The 19,074-nt window shown below is 38.0% G+C and overlaps 1 long non-coding RNA gene across 1 annotated transcript; it reads right to left on the minus strand.

Annotated features, from left to right (window-relative positions):
- Nucleotides 1-2,529: 2,529 nt before the first annotated feature.
- LOC131278003 (uncharacterized) lies at nt 2,530-14,385 on the minus strand. The gene is made up of 3 exons (XR_009185097.2): nt 13,748-14,385; nt 11,372-12,881; nt 2,530-2,591 (listed from the first exon to the last, which is right to left on the minus strand). It is a non-coding gene; the product is annotated as an uncharacterized lncRNA (long non-coding RNA).
- Nucleotides 14,386-19,074: the final 4,689 nt, after the last annotated feature.

The following is a 19,074-nucleotide window of genomic DNA, read 5'->3' on the forward strand; positions in this document are numbered from 1 at the left end:
TGTCACATGTCCCAGGACCAGTCCCCAGTGCCTCCTAAAGAGAAGAGAAGTCAGGCAGATACAGAAGAGCATGCTGTAAATGGACACAGAGAACAGACAATGACCACAGGCAGCAAGGTTGGGGGGGGGGGGGAAGAGGCTAAATAAAATAAAATAAACAAAATAAAACCCTAGAGTAGAAAGATAAGATAACCATCTGAATAAGATCATCAAGATAATCACATGTCTGGACACCAACAAAAAATTACAAGCCATACTGAAAAACAGGAAGACATGGTCCAGTCTAAGGAACAAACCAAAAAACAAAAGGAGATGCAGAACATGGAACAACTAATCAAGGATGTCCAAACAAATATCATGAATTAACTTAATAAAGTGAAGAAAAGATAAAGGATGTTAAGAAGCACTAGAAGAATATACTGAAGAAACAATAAACATACATAAAAAAAATAGCAGTTCTGATGACAATGAATGACACAATGCAAGAAATCAAAAATACACTGGAAGCACATAACAGCGGATTTGAACAGGCAGAGGGAACAATTAGTGACTTCAAAGATAGTACATCTGAAGTCAGACAGATTTAGAACAGATAGATAAAAAATAGAAAACATTAAGCATGGACCCAAGGAATTATCAGACAACATGAACTGTGCAAATATACAAATTATAGGCATCCTAGAAGGAGAAGAGAAGGGAAAGGGGACAGAAGGTATGTTGGAGGAAACAAAGGCTGAAAATTTCCCAAATCTCTTGAGGGACATGGATGGACATGTCAAGGAAATGCATGCACCCCAAACAGGATAAATCCTAACAGGCCTACCCAGAAATATATACTCTAAAAATTGGCAAACACTCTAGACAAAGAAAGAATAGCAAACTCAGCAAGAGGAAAGAGATCCAGCACATACAAGGGAAGCGCCATAGGATTAAGCACTGATTTCTCCTCTGGAGGGAAGAAGGCAATGGTATGACATAGTTAAGGTGCTAAAAAAAAAAACTGTCAGCCAAGAATTCTGTATCCAGCAAACCTGGCATTCAAAAATGGGGAGAGTTCAAAATATTTACACATAATCAGAAATTAAATGTTTGTCAGCAAGAAACCTGCCCTTCAAAAAATACTTATGGGAAGCAGACTTGGCCCAGTGGTTAGGGCGTCCATCCACCACATGGGAGGGCTGCAGTTCAAACCCCGGGCTTCCTTGACCCGTGTGGAGCTGGCCCATGTGCAGTGCTGATGCACACAAGGAGTGCCGTGCCACACAGGGGTGTCCCCGCATAGGGGAGCCCCACACGCAAGGAGTGCACCCCATAAGGAGAGCTGACTAGCACAAAAGAAAGTGCAGCCTGCCTAAGAATGGCACTGCCCACACAGAGCACTTACACAACAAGATGACGCAACAAAAAGAAACACAGATTCCATGCCGCTGACAACAACAGAAGCGGACAAAGAAGAAGACACAGCAAATAGACACAGAGAACAGACACCTGGGGAGGGGAGGTGGGGGATAAAGGGATAGAAATAAATAAATAAAATAAACCTTTAAAAAAAAAAGAAATACTTAAGCGAGTTCTGCAGGTTGAAAGGAAAAAACAGGAGAGAGGGTGTTGGAGGGCAATATAGAATGGAAGATTATTAGTAAGAATAACTAAAAAGATAAAAACAAAATGACATATATAAACATAAAGAAAATAAGGCTAATGTAAATACTGCCTCGACATTATTAACACTGAATGCTAATCAATTTAACTACCCAATCTCGAGACACAGATTAGCAGAATGGATTATGAAATATGACCCATCTATATGCTGTTTACAAGAAACTCACCTTAGACCCAGGGGCACAAGGAGGTTGCAAGTAAATGGTTGGAAAATGATTTTACATGTAAACAATAACCAAAAAAGCAGAGGGAGGCGGGGCAAGATGGTATCTGAGTAAGTACACCGTCATCATCTCTCTTACTAAAGACCAGCTGTGTGTTGACGGAGTCCTGCCAGGGCAGGCTGTCTCAGGAATCTGCAGGATGGGACAGATCTGGACATCGATCTGCAGAGACTGCAGCAGAATTGACGTTTGTTCAAGGTAGAACTGCGGGTTTCTAACACTGAACGAGGAGGCCGTGGGAGGGTAAATTCCTCCTCGCCTAGGGCTAAGTGTCACGGTGTTCACTGAGAACTGCCGGTCATGGAGCAAAGTTTCCAGACCCTATGTCCCTCAAATGTGTGAACTCCAAGTCTGTGTCCCCTGAACCCCCGTGGCCCATGCTAAATACCCCGAGTCCACATTCTCCTGGGCCTCTGTTTCCCAAGCCCAGCACTCTCGAAAATCTGGCATTACCCTACCCCTCCGGGCGCAGACTAACTCTGGGAGTGGGAGAGTTTAGGTGGGAGTGCAGAGGGGCCTAGGAGTGCAGGTTCAGTTTCTTGGTCCCTCCCTTTGGAGGAGATATTAGCTGACTTGGGGAGAGCCTAGGAATAGAGAAGAGGCACATCTGGTGAAAAAGTCCAACTTACCTAAACGCCCTGGGATAGGAAACTTGCTCTGGGAGAAGGTGGAATCAGAAAATTGACCGGCCCCCTTGTGGCACACCTAAGGGAGAAGGACAGTGGGATGTGCTTTACAGGCTTCCAATAGCATATTTAGGGTTCCTGGCAAGGGGTGGGTGCTCTTTCAGCAAATAAAGAGTCATTATTTTCTCAAGTGAGTTGATTCACCAGGGACCCATTTGAATTTGCTACAGGAGCCCTCATGCAGCCTTCCTGCTCCTTGGGAGAGAGGGAAGTGAGGAAGGGAGAAAGGGGGAAGATCAGACTTCTAAGCAGTTTATTCAATTGCAAAGAGGATTCTTTGCCTGAGGCCTTGTCTGGTCTTTTTTGTTGGTCTGTTTTCTTTTTTTTTCTTCCTCTTTATCCCACCACCACCACCCTTTTTTTCCTTTTCTTTTTTCTCCCCTCTCTGCTTTTATTTTCTACTCTCGTTCTTTCTCCTTTTCTCCCTTTTTTTCTTTTTTTATATTAGTCCTGCAGGCAACATTTCTTATTTGCTCTGCTTCCTGATCCTCAATTTTCTCTTTTATGTGTGTATGAATTTAGCAACCAATGCTATCCCCTCTCCTTTTCATCATTCTCTCCTCCATCATTTATTTTTTCTCTTACATTCCACATCTCTCTGTTTAGCCCCCAATATTTCTTTTTATCTCTAGTACTTCTAATCTATTTTCTATAATTTATTTCTTCTTTATGTTATTGTCCTATCTTTTCTTTTCCCCTCTCTACTGATCACACTGCCCTTTTAATTCATAGTATATTGCTCCCCATATTCAGTTTAATATCTCATTATAGATATTCCACTTTTTTACAGCTGTAACAATACACAGCTTCCATGAGTTCTATATCCATTTTCCTAGATCTCACATGGTACTTCTGCTAACACTCACTATTAATATTACTATTATATTTTTCTATTCTTACACCTTTCGCTTTCTCTGGACCTAATATTTTCCTTTGAGGGAACTTAGCCAACAACAAGGAAATAGAATAAGAAAGAAAAAGTGACAAAGAGAAGATGGAAAAACACACCTAATTAAACCCCAAGGCTAGAATAAGAAGATAAGCAACAGAATAAACCCAACAAGATAAAATGATGATCAGACAGCAACATAAAACTACAGACCATACCAATAATCAGGAAAACATGGCCCAATACAATGAACAATCTAAAAACCAGGAAGAGAAGTGGAACACCAAAGAAGTAATTAAAGCTCTCAAAATATGTATCATGGACCAATTCAATGATATGAAGGAAGAGATTAAGCATCTTGAGAACACACTTGGAAGGAAAAACAGAAGAAATTGTGATCATGCACAAAAAGGTCACAGAGATCATGGGGATCAATAGCACAATCCAAGAAACCAAAAATACAGGAAAGCAGACTTGGCTCAGTGGATAGGGCATCCATATGGGAGGTCCATGGTTCAAACCCCACGCCTCCAGAACCTGTGTGCACCTGGACCACGCGCAAGCTGATGCGTGCAAGGATTGCTGTGCCATGCAGGGGTGTTCCCCACGTATGGGAGCCCCATGCAAAAGGAGTGCACCCTGTAAGGAGAGCCGCCAAGCATGAAAGAAAGTGCAGTCTGCCCAGGAATGGAGCCGCACACAGAGAGAGCTGAAACAACAAGATGACACAACAAAAAGAAACACAGATTCCCAGTGCTGCTGATGAGGATTGAAGCAGTCACAGAGGAACACACAGCAAATGGACACAGAAAGCAGACAAATGGGGGACAGTAGGGAGAGAAATAAATAAAAATAAATCTCTAAAAATAATATACTATCAGCAAATAACAGCAGATTTGAAGAGGAAGAGGAAAGAATTAGTGATGTGGAAGACAGTATATCTGAAATAAAACAGATAGTAGAATTAATTTATAAAAAGATATAAAAAGTCCAACAGGGACTTCAGGACCTGAGTGACAATGCAAAATGCACAAACATACACATTATAGGCATCCCAAAAGGAGAAAAGAAAGGAAAGAGGACAGAAGGGGTGCTGGAGGAAATAATGACTGAAAACTTCCCAAACCTATTGAGGGAGATGGATGTACATGTCCAAGAAGCACAATGCACCCTGAACAACATCAATCACAACAGGCCTACCACAAGACATATACTTGTCAAATTATCCAATGCACAAGACAAAGAGAAAATACTAAAAGCAGCAAGAGAAAAGAAAACCATCACATACAAGGGAGGCTCCATAAGATTAAGTGATGATCTCTCATCTGAAACCATGGAGGCAAGACGGTAGTGGTATGACATAGTCAAGGTACTAAAAGGAAAGTATTTCCAACCAAGAATACTCTATCCAGCAAAGCTAGCATTCAAAAATGATGGAGAGTTAAAAATATTCACAGATAAACAGAAACTAAGAGAGTATGACAACAAGAAACCTGCCCTTCAAGAAATACTAAAGGGAGTTCTGAAGGAGGAAAGAAACAAACAGGAGAGACAGAGTTGGAGGGAAGTCTAAGAACAACTAATCTACAAAAAAAAAAAAATCAAATAACATAAGACAAACACAAATCCCAAAAAATATATGGTTAATATAAGTAATTCCTTGAAAGTAATAACATTGAATGTCAATGGATTAAACTCACCTGTCAAGAGACACAGATTGGAAGATTGGATAAGGAAATAAAACCCATCTATGTGTTGTCTACAAGAAACTCATCATAGACCCAGGGATTCAAGGAAGTTGAAAGTGAATGGTTGGAAAGCAATCTTATAAGGAAACAATAACCAAAAAAGGGCAGGAGTAGCTATATTAATATCAGACAAAATAGACTTTCAATGCAAAACAATTATGAGAGAAAAAGATGGACACTATATCTTAGTGAAAGGATAATCCTTCAAGAAGAATGAACAATCATAAATGTTAATGCTTCTAACAAGGGCACCTTCAAATACGTGAGGTAAACACTGGAAAAACTAAGTGAAAGAATAGGTGCCTCTACAATTATAGTGGGGGACTTTAATACACCACTATCAACATTGGACAGAACAACTCAAAAGAGAAACAAAAACTTTGAACACTATATTAGAGGAGCTGGACCTAATAGACATATACAGAATATTACATGCAAATACAACAGATATACATTTTTCTCAAGTGCACATGGATCATTCTCCAAGATAGAACGAATTAAGAAAGATAGAAATCACACAAAATAATTTCTCTGACCACTGTGGAGTGAAGCTGGAAATCTGCAAGGGCCAGAGGCCCAGATTTCATGCAAAGATATGGAAATTAAACAGCACACTCTTAGAAAAACAGTGGGTCAAGGAGGAAATCACAAAAGAAATTAATAACTACCTTGAAACTAATGAAAATGATAACACAACATGACAAAACTTATGGGATGCAGCAAAAGCAGTACTGAGAGGGAAATTTATAGCCATAAATACATACATCAGAAAAGAAGAAAGAGCTAAAATTGAAGAACTAACAGCACACTTGGAGGAATTAGTAAAAAACAACAACAATGTAACCTCAAAGGAAAAAGGAAGAAAGAACTAACAAAGATAAGAGCAGAACTAAATGAAATAGAAAATAAGAAAGCCCTTGAAAAGATAAACAAAACCAAGAGCTGGTTCTTTGAGAAGATCAATAAAATTGACAAACCCTTAGCTTGACTATCCAAAAACAAAAGAGAGAAGATGCAAATATACAAAGTAAGAAATGAGAAAGGAGATATCACCTCTGACCCCACAGAAATAAAGACTATCATAAGAGGATAATTTGAAAAACTATACTCCAACAAGAAGGACAATTTAGAGGAAATGGACAAATTCCTAGAAACACATAAGCTGCCTCTATTGACAAAAAAAGAAATTGAAGATCTCAACAAACCAATCACAAGTAAAGAGATAGAATCAGTCCTTAAAAACCTCCCAACTAAGAAAAACCATAGGCCAGATGGCTTCATGGGTGAATTCTACAAAATATTCTGGAAAGAAAAACTCTTCCGAAAAATTGAAACAGGAGCATTGCCTAACTCATTTTATGATGCCAACATTACCCTAGTACCAAAGCCAAAGACACCACAAGAAAGGTAAATTACAGACAAATTTCTCTAATGAACCTAGATGCAAAAATCCTCAACAAAATACTTGCTGATCATATTCAACAACACATTAAATGAATTATACACCATGACCAAGTGAGATTCACTCTGGGTATGCAAGGATGGTTCAACATAAGAAAATCGATCAATGTAATACACCATATAAACAGGTTGAAGGAAAAAAATCACATGATCATATCTATAGATGCAAAAAAATAATTTGACAAAATACAGCACCCTTTCTTGATAAAAACACTGCAAAAGATTGGAATACAAGGAAATTTTCTGAACACGATAAAGCGTATATATGAAAAACCCACATCCAACATCATGTACAATGGTGAATTCTGAAAATCTTTCCTTCTAAGATCAGTAACAAAACAAGGATGCCCACTATCATCCCTTCTATTTAACATTGTCTTAGAAGTACTTGCTCAAGCACTGAGGCAAGAACCAGACATAAAAGGCATCCAAATTATAAAAGAGAAGTCAAAATTTCATTATTTGCAGATGACATGATCCTACACATAGAAAACCCTGAGAAGTCTACAAGAAAATTTCTAGAACTCATTAATGAGTTCAGTACAGTCACAGGTTATAAGATCAATGCACAAAAATCAGTAGCATTTCTGTACACCAATAATGAGCAATCTCAGGAGGAAGTCAACAAACAAATACCATTTACAATAGTAAATTAAAAAATCAAATACCTAGGAATAAATTTAACTAAAGATGTAAATAATTTATACAAAGAAAACTACACAACACTGTTCAAGGAAATCAAAGAAGACATAAATAAATGGAAGAATACTCCCTTGGTTCATGGATAGGAAGACTAAATATTATTGAGATGTCTATCCTACCAAAACTGATCTACACATTCAATGCCGTCCCAATAAAAATCAACACAGCATTCTTTAATGAACAAGAAAAACTAGCTGTGAAATTATTTTTAAAGGAAAGAGGCCCCAGATAGCCAAAGACAAATTGAAAAAGAAAAATGAAATTGGAGGAATCATATTACCTGACTTCAAAACATACCACAAAGCTACAGTAGTGAAAACAGCATGATTGGCACAAGGATAGATGCACTGACCAATGGAACTGAATTGAGAGTTCTGATATAGATCCTCATATATACAGTCATATAGTATTCAGTAAGGCCACCAAACCCTCTCAACAGGGTGAGAATGTCCTCTTCAACAAATGGTGCCTGAAGAACTGGATAGCCATATGTAAAAGAATGAAAGAGCATTACCAACTTATATCTTACACTAAAATCAACTCAAGATGGATCAAAGACCTAAATATAAGAGCCAAGACCATAAAGACTTTGGAAAGCAGTGTAGGGGACCATCTACAGGACCTTGTAATAGGAAATGGCTTCATGAACTTCACACCCAAAGCACGAGCAGCAAAAGAACAAATAGATAAATGGGACTTCCTCAAAATTAAAGCCTTCTGCACCTCAAAGGAGTTTGTCAAGAAAGTGAAAAGAGAGCCTACACCATGGCAGAAAATATTTGGTGACCATATACCTGATAGGAGACTTATATCCTGCATATATAAAGAACTCCTATGTCTTGAAAATAAAATGACGAAAAACTCATTTAAAAAGTGAGAAAAAGATTTAAACAGACACTTCTCCAAAGGAGAAATACAAATGGCAAAAACCACATGAAAAAATGCTCCAAATCTCTAGCTATTAGGGAAATGCAAATCAAAACTACAGTGAGATACCATCTTATTCCCATAGGATTGGCAGCTATGAAAAAGCAGAAGACTACAAGTGTTGGAGAGGATGTGGAGGAATGGTACTGCTGGTGGGAATGCAGAAGGATCCAGCCATTCTGGAGGACAGTTTTGTGGTTTCTCAAAAAACTAGCTATAGATTTGCCGTATGACCCAGCACTTCCACTGCTGGGTATATACCCAGTAGAACTGAAAACAAGGACACAATCCGATATATGCACACCAATGTTCATAGCAGCATTGTTCATTATTGACAAAAGTTGGAATCAACCCAAATGCCCAGCAACAGTGAATGGATACACAAAATGTGGTATATAGATACAATGGAATATTACTCAGCTATAAGAAGCTTTGTGGGCTTGAGGGGGGCTAGGGATGGGAGGGTGGGTAATATGGCCCAAGAAATTGGGGGAAGGGTGGGGGAACATATGAACATAGGAGATTGTCAGGTATGTGGTTGAGAGTATAATGCTGAGAAAACTTTTTCAAAAATATAATAAGGAAGGATACCTGTTTAAAATGCTTCAAAGGGGAGAATCTGACACAGGACAGTCTTCTGGGGAGTGTGTGAGTGCTCATTTTGTCATAGTGGGTTATATCATTGGATGGAGACCCATACAATGAGAATGAAGGTATACCCACATCCTGGGGAGGACTGATGGTCTCAAATAGAGGGAATTGTATCTCTCGAGAGAAATGGTGGCTCCCAATGCATTAGGGAAGTCGAGCACATCAGCATTGTTCAGCATTGTTACAAGTAAATCTGAACATGGCTCTTCAAGCAATGAAGAGTGATTGTCACTGTGGGCCCTGAGGGGAGGAGGATAGACGTATTGAATAGGTGGAATCAGTGTAACTGTGGGACAGTGGAAGTGTTCCACAAGATTATGCAAGAATGGATATAGGACATGTTAAATTACACCAAAAATGTATAGGGGCCTTTAGGTTAAAATGTCAATCATGATGTAAAACGTAAGATAACTAAAAATTTAGAAAATTGTATAGTCTGAAATATAAACCACAGTGGAACCCCAAGCATAACATTGTTTGAAAGCTATTGTCTCAATATCCGTACATCAGTTGCAGTAAATATATGATGAACATGTAAAAAGATTGGGAAGCTGACTTGGCCCAGTGGTTAGGGCATGCATCTACCACATGGGAGGTCCACAGTTCAAACCCCGGGCCTCCTGGACCCATATGGAGCTGGCCCATGGGCTGTGCTGATGCGTGCAAGGAACGCCCTGCCATGCAGGGGTGTCCCCCGCGTAGGAGAGCCCCACGCACAAGGAGTGCGCCCCGTAAGGAGAGCCACCCAGCACACAAAAAAAAGTGCAGTCTGCCCAGGAATGGTGCCACACACACAGAGCTAACACAACAAGATGACGCAACAAAAAGAGACACAGATTCCCATGCCGTTGACAACAACAGAACCGGACAAAGAAGACACAGCAAATAGACACAGAGGACAAACAACCGGGACAGGGTGGGGTGGAAGGGGAGACAAATTAATAAAATAAATAAATCTTTAAAAAAATAAAAATATAAAGATTATTGCTGGGGAAAGGACAAAATGTCTGATGTTGAATATATGGGAGTATATATTGTATATATGAATTACTGTGGTCTAAAACTTTTGTGAAGAAAAGCTGAATAATTAGAAAAAAAGAAAAAGAAAATGAAAGGACATAGACACTGAAGATGAGATGGAAGAAGCTGCCTTGCCAATGTGCACACAGGGCAACACTTATTGCAGTGATGGAAGCAAAATATCAGAAACAAAGCTTTTTATTTTTAAATTTTTTGATACCCCAATTTATTTTTACTTTAATTTTTCTAAATTAGTGTGTATTCTACATCTAACCTCTAAAACCTTCACTATAGACCATTTTACTATTAATGGAAACAGGCAATATATTGGGCTTCATTTTGGGGGAGGTTTTGGACTGCAGAGGGGTTTGATGGTGGCAGGGGAGGAATACTGGTGTGGGTGTTATTGGTAGGGGGCACATGGTTGGGAGGGAGTTCTCCAGGACATATGTGTGGGGTGCATAAAAATGTTTGGATATTTTCATAGTGGTTACAGTTGGGAACAACAGCTGGGGGAGTGCTGAATTCCTGGCCGGGGGAGCTCTGTCTCATTCCCTAATGGAACAGCAACAATCCTCCGAGTGCAATGGCTAAGACCAATAAGGAAGGATGGTCCAACAATGAGCCCTTGATGCTAGTGACTATGCTTGTGGGTCTGCGTGCCTGAAATAAGAACTAGGCCTACAGCATAAGGGTGCCTAAGTGTTACCTCCTGAGAGCCTCCATGTTGCTCAAATGCAGCCAGTCTCAAAGCCAAACTCAGCCTATAAATGCATTGCCTTCCCCCCAGTGTGGGACATGACCCCTGGGGATGAGCCTCCCTGGCACTGAGGGATTACTACCAAGTACCAGCTGATGATGTGGCTGGAAAATGACCTTGAATAAAAGGGTCAACTCAGACCAGCAGAATATCTCAGCCTACATGTAATAATATAATATCAGGACTTAAAATGTTTTTTGACCTTGAATAAAAGGGGGAAATAGAAAGGACAAATGAGTTTATATGGCTATGAGTCTCCAAAAAAGAGCTGGGAGGTCATCAGAGGGGTCGCCCTTATGCACACCTCAGCAGAGTTCCAGAGACAGCTAAAGTAGATACAACCCCAGGTATTGGTTCTGCTGAGGGCTAAAGAGACCCACAGGTTCTATCATCATACCGGATGGACTTCAGTGCCATGCCAGTTGGCCCTACTATGGAGTTTGTGTTCCTGAGTGTGATGGAGTTGGACTCAGATGTGATCTTTATTCACAAGCCTCTCCTGTCACTTTTATTGGACCTGTGCTTGATGCTGCGGTTTCGTGTATACACAGGGGACCTGACTCTCTGGACTCTCCATGTGATAGCCAGGCCCTGAGCCTCAACAGACTTGCAACTCCTACTCTCTGGTTTATTGGACTTACCCCAGTCAGCTAACAGGAAGGTGAAGAAGGTCAACCACCACACCAGGGAGCCAAGAGTGCCTACAACTGCAAACAGGAGAATTGCATCCATCATCCAAGTGGAATCGAAGCACCCTATCGATACAGAGGTAGAGCAGACATAACCATCCCCGGGTCCACAGAATGGAGGAATAGTGTATATGACAGAGTTGGTGACCTGAGGGTATCAGGAATGAAAGACAAAGAAAGATTGGGTCCAGGGGATCTGAGTGCATTGATTTCTCAAGCTCATCAGACAACTTTATTGAGTCGAGGGGCCAGTATACATACCCCTAACATACGTGACATTCAGCACAAAATCAAGTTACCTATTACCCTTACCTCATTCTATATTAACTAGTGATTGATGAACACCAACAAACTTTACTGGAACTATTATTATAAAAATCAGTAACTATACTCATAAATCTTTGTTACTCAGGTTGTTCTGTTCTATATGTTATTGTTCTGCTGCAGTTGTGCTTTCCCTGCCAAGATTGTGATCCGCACCGATAATCACAAGGGACAGTTTGACTCAGTGGTCAAGGAAGTAACTTGCTTCCATGGAAACAACATGCCTTTGTTTCCCACATTTCCCCCTTTTTCTTTTAGTCTGGGTGACTGTGCCCGTCTTAGGTTGCCCCCCAGGGGGTCTTACCTGTCATTGACTACCAGCCAAGCTCACTGACTTCGGGGTACTATTGTAGTGTTTTAGCAAGTACTAAGTTATAAACCTGTCCCATTGTGTCCAAACAGTGCAATCTCTGGCAAACACCTGTACCCAGGCAAGCGACAACCATGAGCAACAGGATTAATACACATATCCCTATTCCTAAGGCAGATAAGACATGCTGAGACTTCCACCAATCAACAGGATTAAACTTATTTAAATGTGAAGTAAATCATTAAAGATGTCCTTATCATTATCTACGTATATCTGATTATGAGACATTTCTAAAATCCTTTTCTGCAATTCCTCAATTTCTAATGACATATTTCCTTTGCGTCCTAACAAATGATTTCTGATCTTATTCCATTGAAACATAGAAATGTTATAATCCAAAGGAGTAATACAAAAATTACTTTCATTCCAATCACACTTCAATCCTCTTAACAAATTCAAATTATAAACTTGGTCTCCTAAGTGTAAAACAGCAGATTCCAAATCACTAACTCTGTTATTAAGTCCTTCATCAATGTGCTCCTGACTATGCCATAAGTCACTTGCATTCTTGTGCCAATCATGCACGTATTGCTGTGTTTGCACTGTCTCATGCAATGCAACAGCAGCAGTGGCAGCAGCAGTGATGACACCAATGAAGCCAAGAATGCCAGTTATGAGAAGTCCCAAAAATCTCTTAGATCATTTCAACAGTCCTTGAGCCAGGTGGAAAAGAAGATGACTTTCAGGAGATGACTGCCACATCCAATTCATTTTCACTGGGATCCACACTCCTCGTCTTCAGCGAGCCATGGTGATAATATCTCCATTCTGTAAAATATTCTCAGACAAGCAAGTATACAAAGCCCCATCCTTATAAAATAAAGCATTTTCAGTAATGGTAGCCTTCCCTACCACAAACACATATGAATCTCCGACACATGATTGAAAATGATGAATTTGATCTAATTGTAAATATTGTCCATTCATACTTTTATTATCTTTCCATTCAGAAGTAGATGCCACTCCTAAGAAGACTTTCCATATTTGTTTTTGATCATGGACTCCGGGGCTATTACACCATGGAAGAGGAACCCATTTCCCTATATTATTCCAATCACTATTAGTTTTGGTAAAAATTATTTTCTCATCCAAATCAAGGGATTCATGAAAGGGATACTGCATATTACTAATTTGTTGTTCCATGCTATTTATACCATACCAAATAAATCTGCCCTTATATTTGTTGGGATTCCCCATAGAGGCACTTTCCCAAACTATTCCATAGGAATCATTAAAAACGACAGATCCTCTTCCCATATGGCATTCATACCATCTTTGCATATCACCAGCATTCTTCTTAGGACAACTATAACTTGGATACTTATATTCTTGATATTGATAGGATGGGAATAATGTTGCCAAAGATTTAGTATTATTATGGCTAAAATTGATCATAGTTCTATTTTTCACAGCCATACATGGTGGGCGATTGCCAATGCAAAGAGGTCGGAAATCAAATGGAAGGAGATTATAAATCCTTTGTCCTTCTTCTTGTGACTTAAGTGGTAGTCTATCATCCACGGGTCCAGGAAATATATAAGTTTTATTCAAATAAACAGGAAAAGAAAGATCTTTCCAGGTTAACACTCGAAGTAATGGGGGATTAGGGATATAAGCCCAATATTTGTAATTACCATTGCCGGTTTCACTCATTATCAGTAGGATCCATATGTGTAGAAGACTCCACTTCTTCAGTCCTAGGTTTAATCCTTTTTGCCGGAAGCCAGATTTCTTCTCCATTTTCTGAAATGATAAGAGCATAACCTGGCCCCCATACTTTAACCCTGCCTTTTTTCCATTCATTACTTAAAACATCTTTCCAAAATACTGGTTGATTCTCAGATTCTGCAATTTCTGTGGATGTTTGAGAATGTCCAAAATGACATTCAGCCAGTGTCATAGAATCATAAACGTTAAGAAAATTTAAGGTAAATAAAGCTTTAGTCAATTGATCTTTAGGTGATATCATACAATCATCTCCCCCTTTTTGTTTTAAAAGCATAGTCTGGAGAGTATGATGGCAGTTTTTAACAATAGCTTGACCTGTAGGATTATGGGGAATTCCAGTAACATGATCAATAGCATATTTCCTACAAAAGGAAGCAAAGGATTTACTAATGTAAGAGGTTCCATTATCAGTTTTAATTTTTAGAGGGCATCCCATTACAGCAAAAGCAGACCAGAGATGTGAGCAAACATGATGAAACCATTCCCCACTTTGAGCAGTGGCCCACTTGAAATGAGAATAAGTGTCAATACAAACATGAACATATTGTAGTTTACCAAAGGATGGAATGTAAGTAACATCCATCTGCCATAATTGATTAGGAGTCAGGCCTCTGGGATTAGTTCTAGCCTGAAAAGGCACTGCTGTTAGTGGTCCACAGGTAGGACAAGTATGAATAATTTCCTGTGCTTGTAGTCTTGTTAACTTTTGATATTTATTTCGCAGACCTTTAGCATTAATGTGAGTTAAAGCTTGGTAATCATGAGCACTTTGTAAACACCCCACTAATAAATCAGCTTGAGCATTAGTTGCTGTTATAGGACCAGGCAAAGATGTATGAGAATGTATATGTGTAATGTAAATAGGATGCTGTCTTAATCTAATGAGATGTTGCAAATCAGCAAAAAGTTGAGATAATTCATCAGTAACAAAGATATGAGCCATTTCAATATGCTTAACAGTAAGGCATACATATTCAGAATCAGAGACAATATTCAAAGGTTCCTTAAATATTGTTAACACCTTAATGATGGCAGCAAGTTCAGTATGCTGAGCAAACGTGAATGGAGTCTGCCAAGCCTGTTCTTTTCAAGAAGTAACATATGCTGCTTTTTTATTACTATTACTATTAGTAAATACTGTACAAGATAGTTGGGCTATGCACATAGCCCTGAAAAGCACTACAAAAGTTTATTGTTGGGTTTTTTACAGATAGAGGAATGCAGCTGGCTTGATTTGTCTAAGAAGATACTAAAGAAAGTCTTAGCAAGTTTTAAAACAAAGTGATAGCAACACAGCTAGACATTAACTTTTTGCAACAAACTAGCAGTGTTTGGGATTGCTGCATACTACAGTGTTGTTACTTTAATCTATGATAAGAGGTTGTTTCTGTGACACACACTCTTTTATAATAATTAAAACCATAATTAACCACATTGTACTTTTCTTTTTAATATTATGCTGAAATATTGGTAACTTTATACACTTTTAAGCATTATAGAAACCTTTTACTCATACAATTTTAATCAACAGAGGGCTAAAGGAAAGAAAAAACTTGTTAATTTTATAACATTTTAAAACACCTTTTATTCAACTTATAATTTTTCTTTCGAGGTAAAAGAACAAATCTTTTATAATTAGTTTGGAATAAAAGGCTACTTTTCAGGATTTGATTTTGAGAAAGCAATTTTGAACATTATGTTCCTTTAAAAGAGATAAAAATTTTCCTTCTTGGAACACCAAGGAAATGATGAGGTTAAAGCACAAGAAGCTATTTTGATAAAACAAACTTTCTTTGTATACTGATTATTGAGGATAAAAACTTTTACCAAAACAGATTAATGATTTGAGAGGCTTTGAGAAAGAACAAAATTTTAACTTTGCATTAGTATACTACTTGATATTAAAGCTTTTAAAATTTTATAGATAGACCCATCAAAGTTTATTAAACTTTAATTATAAAAATTTCTTTTCTACAAACCTTCTGCACTTTCAATATTCACTCAGGTTTGTTCCATATTTTACTCTTTCTTAATAACCAATTATTTTATCTTAGGACAAAATCATTTCCTGTTTCCTTAATAATAAAAACACATTTCATATAGCCCATATACGAAGTTATCAAGCAAACTTCTTATAACATAATACCATCAACACTTAACAAGCTTGTTAAAATAATAAACTTTTCTTTACTTTAAATACTTAGTAGCATGCAATATCAGAAACAGTTTCCTAGAAGCAAGTTGTCAAAGGAGGCTGGCTGCAGCCAAGCTTTTCTGTTATAAAATTACCTTTTATTATTATTATTATTAATTCAGGTTTGTTTAACAATGACCTTTTTTTTAGCCACTTAAACACTTTAATTTAAACAATGTTTCATAAGACTTTTTATAATTATTTATAACCATATAGACTGTAATTATATCATTTTAAGACAAATTTTACTTTTACAGAACACATTTTTTTTTTTTTTTACTTAAAGTTACCACAATACTTTCTATAACTTGCCACATGCATTTAAGTTCCAAGAGTTTATGAAAATTAGCCATCCTACTTTAGGGCAAAACACTCTTTTTTGCAAAAACTTATTAAATTTCAGTTAGCATTCTCACAAACTTTTAACCTTTTTAATATTCATTTAAGTTTTACATCCTTCATATTATCCTGTGAAGAAAAATAAGCTATTCATTTCAATCTAGGCAAGAACAACTTTTTATAAAAAGACTTATAGTAATTTTGTTAATCAAGACTCACAATTTTTATCATTGTAGAGATCTTATTAACATTTAAACTTATGTATTAATATAAGCACTTATTTAATTTTTGGCCATTTGAATAGAGCTCTTTTATAAATTTTTATTAATTTATATTACCATCCAGAGGTATCAAAATATACACTGACATTGAATGAACAAACACAGAACAATCACAACACCGTAACAGAAACATATAGTTTACAATTAACTCATAATTCTTACTTTCTTGGTATAGTTGCTTTTAAGCTCTCCATTATATCACATTTTAAATATCACTTCTTAAGATTTCTTCTGGAATCCATGTTGCCTGTAACATGTAAGCTTGTGCTTGGAAACATTTTTATTAGTTATCAGCAATCAGTTAAGACAACTTGAGCAGCATAAATGTAGTTAAAACTCTAATTTAGCAGTTTAGACAGACTGTTAACACATTTTTGGATTATTACTGTAAGACTTACTGAGGCTTGAAGTTCAGGAGTAAACTATTGATTTAAAACTGAAAATTCTTTTTTAAACCTTGATAAAAATTTTGTACTAATTTTATTATCTTGGTTAAATAAGCCCAATTAGAATTAGCATGGAAGTAAAACAGAACACCAATGTTGCCATATTTTTCTCTTTTTTCAGTGGCTTAACTCTATTAACCCCCACTAGCCCACAGCTACATTGTCATGTGGACAGCAGGGGGGTTGCAGAGTTGCTGCCAGAATAGTTTCCTTATCTTAGTTAACACTTTAACAGAGAGTTTTCTTACAAGCCTGATTTCACTAACAAGGACATTATTTAGTATCTTTGCCCATTTTAAATCTTTCAATAGTTTAAAATTTTTTGGCTCAGGATGAAACTTGACACCCCCTTGCAGATTCTTTGTATCTGATGGTATCGCATGTAATGTTACAGGGAAAGCAGATAATAATTGTTTAACATAAGGCAAAGCATTGGCAATATCTGAAAACATTTCTAATTAAGGCTTAGTAACAGAAGGCAATTCAGTAGGTGCAGAGGGTTGTACTGGATACACAGAAGATATTTCATTAGGACACTTCACTGAGCTTTTTTTTTTGATGAAAGGGTTAATATCAGGTTGAGGGGGGAAAAAAGTGATGGTTCCCCATTTGCCTCAACCTCCTGTTCTTGTTCCAATTTACTTTCTTTCATTTCAAATTTACTTATGGGCTTAGCAAATATAGTAATTTCATCTTTCTCTCCTTCAGATAGTAAAGGATTTAAGGTGGCAGCAATTTGCTGGCATAAAGCCCACACAGATAAAGGAATGGATTCCCCTCTTTGATATACTCTTCGTAAAGCTTTCATTACACATTTCCACTGTTTCCTATTTAAAACATTGTGCCCCTGAGGCTGAAACCAGTAACAATGTTTCTGAATTAAGGCAAAAAGCTCAAGTAAATCAACTGTTTTTATTGTGAAGCCAACCATATGTAAAAGCATTTTTAAAACTTGTGAATATTCTTCCAAGCATCCTGGCTGATTACCCATACCCTGATGCTAGCGGAAAGCAAAACTTAATAATATGAAGCAGCAATCTACCCGGGTTAATTAATTTCTATTCTCCTTACCTTAAAAAAGGTTTTTCAGCTTTCCATGTTCCCGATCCAGTGTTGAAAGATTCTACACTGCCATGTCTTGATGAATCCTCTGCCTTGGGCCCCACGTTTGGGCACAACCTGATGGAGTCAGTGACCCAAGGGTATCGGGAATGAAAGACAAAGAAAGATTGGGTCCAGGGGATCTGAGAGCATTGATTTCTCAAGCTCATCAGACAACTTTATTGAGTCAAGGGGCCAGTATATATACCCCTAACATACATGACATTCAGCACAAAATCAAGTTACCTATTACCCTTACCTCATTCTGTATTAACTAGTGATTGATGAACACCAACAAACTTTACTGGAACTATTATTATAAAAATCAGTAACTATACTCATAAATCTTTGTTACTCAGGTTGTTCTGTTCTATATGTTATTGTCTGCCTTCAGCTGTGCTTTCCCTGCCAAGATTGTGATCCGCACCGATAATCACAAGGGACAGTTTGACTCAGTGGTCAAGGAAGTAACTTGCTTCCATGGTAACAACATGCCTTTGTTTCCGACAAGTATAGATTAGAGTGGACTTACTGATATTCTATTCTGGAACTATTGTGATTAGTAATGGAAGTAAATGTAGCATTGTGATGGAGAAAGTGGCCATGGTAGCTACTGAGTGTGGGGAGTGGGAAAAAGAGATGTGATGTGGGGGCATTTTCAGGACTTAGAGTTGTCCTGGGTGGTACTGCAGGGACAGTTACTGGACACTGTATGTCCTCCCATGGCCCACTGGGTGGACTGGGGGAGAGTGTAAACTATAATGTGGACCATTGACCATGTGGTGCAGCAGTGCTCAGAGATGTATTCACCAAGTGCCCTGAAAGTCCCATGATGATGGAGGAGGTTGTTGCTATGGGAAGAGTGGGGTGAG

The sequence above is a fragment of the Dasypus novemcinctus genome, chromosome 3 (genome assembly GCF_030445035.2).
Source record: "Dasypus novemcinctus isolate mDasNov1 chromosome 3, mDasNov1.1.hap2, whole genome shotgun sequence".
Lineage (NCBI taxonomy): Eukaryota > Metazoa > Chordata > Mammalia > Cingulata > Dasypodidae > Dasypus > Dasypus novemcinctus.